We start from the raw sequence: 4,818 nt of genomic DNA on the forward strand, positions 1-4,818 counted from the left end.
CCGTTTCCAAAAACCACATTTAAAGTTGGTATTTCCACAACCACCTTGCAGATGTATCTCCCAGAATCCTCTGTTGTGAGATTTGTAAGGATCAAGTGTGAGCAGTTAGATGTTTCCTTTTGCAGAGGTCCTTGAGAGGGATTCGTCCAATTGAACATTTCAGTCTGAATTGTCTCATTTACAGGATTCTTCAGCCATTTTACTCGCACTCGTACATGCTGGCCTTTCCAGCAGCAGGTGATGTTTACTGCCCCCCCCTCCATGACAGAGACATCAGGATCCTGGGTAACAACAAGTGTGTCTGATGAAACACCTACAGAATTAAGAGACAGAGGGATGCATAATTTGGTAGTTCATCACACAACCTTCCATCATTTCAGAAGCTAGAGCAGAACGTAAATGTAGCGAGTAGTACACTTTTTGGTGCTTTTCATCTAAATCAGAGATATAGACACCGTTCTAAAGAGATCAGAGTGATTTAATGCAAGTCAACTACCAAATAAAGTGATGCCACACCGACGATAAAGAAAGAATGGTCACTTTTTGTAACCGATAGGTATTTCTCATTACACATTTATCAGTGTGAAAGATTTCAACCATTTATATATGACCTATTTTATATTTAGCCGAACCAATGTAAAATCTAAACCAACAACAGAATTTATTTTACATCAAGATCTAATTATTGTATTTGTTCCCAGTGGCCTTCTCTAGCCAGGTTTGTCTTTAAGCTTTTCGAGTGTTATTTATTTATCATCTGCTCTGGCTTTTTGAACATTTTGGACACAGATATGAATATAACAATGGTCCAAAATGATGTGAATTGCATTTTTATTTTTTCTGTAAAAATATGATCTTCTTAAGAGAAGACCCCTAAAACCGCCCACCAAATACGTGCACCTCAGTCTCCCACAAACCTCAGGAAAACACTGGATACGTAGCATATCTTCTGAGCACCCATACTATATCAAGAAGAACAAGATAATATATCCAAGAATTCTATCTGCATTTATGTTACTTGTTTTGATCATTGACATTATCAATACATACGGTAATATGAAAAACCAAAAGTCATACTTTTGAAATTTTGAGCAGACATTTCAACCGTTGCATGTGTCCGTGAAACAGATGCGATGTTAAAGGTTAAGTTATCGTGTTTTTACTTACTCCAAGATGAGAGGGCGCAGAGCGAGGCGAGTAGCAGACTGTTGAGTAGGAGCTTCATCTTCACACAGATTCTCCACTGATAACTGAAACTCATCTCTTCACAGCTTTTTTAAGTTAGTCACACACCCACACATTCACACACACACACACACACACACACACACACACACACACACACACACACACACACACACACACACACACACACACACACACACACACACACACACACACACACAGCTTTTGTTCCTTCCTCCTTCCTATAGAAGGCAGCTTTTGTGGGCCGTTTGTGATTTTATTAACTAACACAGAAATACTGAATTGTGCCACCAACAAAATCAATGTTGAGGAGATAAACAGTGAACTATACATATTTCTATTTAGGACTTTACAGGTTTTTTTTTTCTTCTGTTAAACGACAGTGGGCACAACTGGAGCCACTACAGCAAAACTAACCACAGTCTGCATCACCAACAGTCACTTGAACTAAAAATTTCCCATCACCTGCAAAAACTTATTCACAGCACAGTTTGCTTTAATAGATACATTTTTAACTTTGTCTGTAGTAATTTATGTAACAAGTAGAGCAAAAGTTACACACTAAAGGTATGTAATAGTAACAAAGAATAGTGGTGCTGATCCTGCCTCCTTCCAGCATCAGGCCACACATTTTCCTCATCACACTGGATGTCCTCTCTTGCCATGCACCTGCATCATTTCTACATATATACAAATTACTGTGGTGTTTGCATTGCTTCCACCTCCATTACATGTGCCCAGTTTTACTTTCGCAAAGCTAGTTTATAGCTGTGTATGTAACTTCAAATATAGACTTATGTCTTTGCTTTTTTATCTGTTCACTGTTTTGTATATACAGTATGTACATATATACAGACATACATATATACATATATATGTACATCCATATGTACATCCAAACTGTTAACAACACATTCAAAACTGAATGGATTTCAGCCCGATGCGTTTCAGACACTGCTGATTGTAATTTCAGCTAAAGGCCTAAGCAGGTCTCTTGTTTTAGACCTGTTAGTGATCACATACTATCTAATGTGTGTGTATATATATATATATATATACACACACATTAGATGAATGTATTGAATGTGTTGTTAACAGTTTGGACAGCAGTGTGTTAGCAGCATTTCAACAAAGTGCTGTAAATGCCCAGTGTTGTGCAGGTTGTGTTTAATGCCATGGTATAATTGTGTAGAGTTTTGACAAACAAACTAGAGTGTGGTTCACATGAACTGCTGCTGTGGAGACTGTGGTTAGTTTTGCACATGTGGCTCCAGTTGTGACCACTGTCGTTTAGCAATCGGAAAAAAAACTGCAATGTAATACAAAATGTGATATAAAACGACTAACATGATTAAAACCAAAGTCAAGTAAAGAAACAGGAAGTTAAGAGAGGAAGGGGTTAAATCAACAACACATTAAAAAGCACACAAAAACTAAGTCAAGAGGGGACTTGACAGAAGCCATGGGGCAGCCTCAGACTGAACTAAAAGCGAGACAGAAAACATGTCTTTAAATTTAATTTATTTAACTGTGGAACATGACTTAATGTGAAACATGAGGCTGTTCCAGAGCCATTGTAATTAGAACAATGGTAAGGGTGTCTTGGCCTAGACCTGTGTTCCTTTTATCAGGTTTCAGAAATGGTGGCCTGACTCCATTTTCTATCTCTGAACTTAGTCCTAAGTTTTGCTGTTATGTTCAACTTTCTTTATAGTTAGTTCAGTGCCATTTGGGTTTGTAGAAAATGGAGGTGATCCTGGTGGAAATTGATGTTGTTTACCTGTTTCTACTTACAGAAAATGGGTTGTACCATTAATCTGTGTCCGGAGGTCCAGATCCACGGAAGGGCACAGGGAGTGTATTCTATAGAACTAGCACTAGGAGTCCCCAGAGTCTCAACTTTTTTCAGATCCTTCACAGAAGGGCTTTAACTAACCTGTTACACGTGGTGCAATGTAACTTAGTACATTTACTCAAATGTTGAAGTACTTGTACTTTACTAGAGTCTTTTCTTTTCATGCTACTTTCTACTTCTACTTCGTTACATTTCAGAGAGAAATGTTGTACTTTTTACTCCACTACATTCATCTGACAACTTTAGTTACTTTACATGTAAAAATGTTTGCACACAAAACACATGTCCTTTATAAGATAGGATGTTTTATTATAAATTAAACTAGCCAACAATATAACCGCCTACAAGGGCAGCTGAAATGATTAGACCATTAAACACAACTGTTTGGACCATTTATACTTCCTAAAATGGGAGGATTTTTCTGCTTTGAGTACTTCAAGTACCTTTTCCTAATCACACTTACATACTTTTACCCAAGCAACATTTTCAATGCAGGACTTTAACGTGTAACATAGTATTTTTACAGTGTGGTATTAATACTTTTACATAAGTAAAGGATCTGAATACTTGTCCCATACATTACTGAAGTAAAGCATTGATACAGTAAATCCTGTTGGTTTTTAAATTAGGATGAAAAGGATAGTTGACCTGTAATTGTGTTCACATTGCTTTAATGACATGAGTTTTAAAAAAACAGTGGTAATTAAAGGAAATACATGCAGCTCGTTAGTCTAACACGTCAAAATAAAAGCATAGACGCACCTCACAGAGCAGCAGGGGTGGAGCAAGTGGAGGGCGGGTGGGGGTGGCTTCTTTTAGTTTTTAAAATAACTTCAACTTTGTGTAATTTTCCCTCAGTCTCACTGACTGGACCGGCAGATCAATGGAGCACAAGTTCTATTACTGGGGGGAAATATATCACACACTCACTCTGATAACTTTACTTCAAAAAGGGTTCCAGATTAGCCATGTTGTTTACACCAAACCTCTACCCTGTCTATGTCATGTAACTTAAAAATAGGAACATTAACAAACAAGTGTTGTGTTATGGTTACAAAATGATGAAGACAGTTGGAGAACAAAATACAATGTAGGCTCTACGTGATGATTTCTTTCCTTGGAAATAATGTTTTCCCCAAATGATCTACAGATTTGTAGACATTCTATTATCAAATAGCTTGAAAAAAAAGTACCGTATAAATGGAGCATGCCCCCAGACATCCTTAGGTTTGGCCTCACAAATGTTTATAACGTCTGGCTCCCCCCCCACAGTGCAGATGTATACAATAGATTATACTATGTATCTATCTAAATGTTTTATTCTAAACATCAGCCACTCATACAGGGTGACACGATGCTTCTGTGTCCTAATCGAGACAATGCTAATCATCCTGTCTTAGCTTCACTCTGCTTCAATATTCATCTCATCTATCTCCTCTTCTTCTTGGTTTCCTCCTGTTCTTTGGGTCAAAGTGAGTTGGTCTCCAGCAGCAGCTGAAACATGAACGCACCAACAATTAGTCATGATGTACAGTACTGTGGCATATATGCTGCTACTGCATGATCTAGATACTTGTAACAGGGTTGCAACTACTGATTCTTTTCATTGTTGATTTATCTGTCGATTGTTTTCTCTTTCAATCGATTATTTTGGTCTATAAAATGTCAGAAAATGGCAAAAAAAATGAGGATCAGTGTTTCCCAAAAGCCCAAGATGACGTCCACAAACATCTTGTTTTGTCCACAACTCAAAGATA

General features: G+C 37.6%; 2 long non-coding RNA genes across 2 annotated transcripts in view; one reads left to right on the forward strand and one right to left on the reverse strand.

Moving 5' to 3' along the window:
- Positions 1–184: 184 nt before the first annotated feature.
- On the reverse strand, positions 185–1,244 carry LOC116707224 (uncharacterized). Its single transcript, XR_004336422.1, has 2 exons — positions 1,168–1,244; positions 185–313 (listed from the first exon to the last, which is right to left on the reverse strand). It is a non-coding gene; the product is annotated as an uncharacterized LOC116707224 (long non-coding RNA).
- Positions 1,245–3,637: 2,393 nt separating this feature from the next.
- Positions 3,638–4,818, forward strand: part of LOC116707237 (uncharacterized) — a 5,643-nt gene continuing 4,462 nt past the window's right edge. The window contains exons 1-2 of the long non-coding RNA XR_004336436.1: positions 3,638–3,648; positions 4,751–4,757. This is a non-coding gene — a long non-coding RNA (uncharacterized LOC116707237). The remainder of the gene's footprint in view (positions 3,649–4,750; positions 4,758–4,818) is intronic.

Source organism: Etheostoma spectabile, chromosome 19 (assembly GCF_008692095.1).
Source record: "Etheostoma spectabile isolate EspeVRDwgs_2016 chromosome 19, UIUC_Espe_1.0, whole genome shotgun sequence".
Taxonomy (NCBI): domain Eukaryota; kingdom Metazoa; phylum Chordata; class Actinopteri; order Perciformes; family Percidae; genus Etheostoma; species Etheostoma spectabile.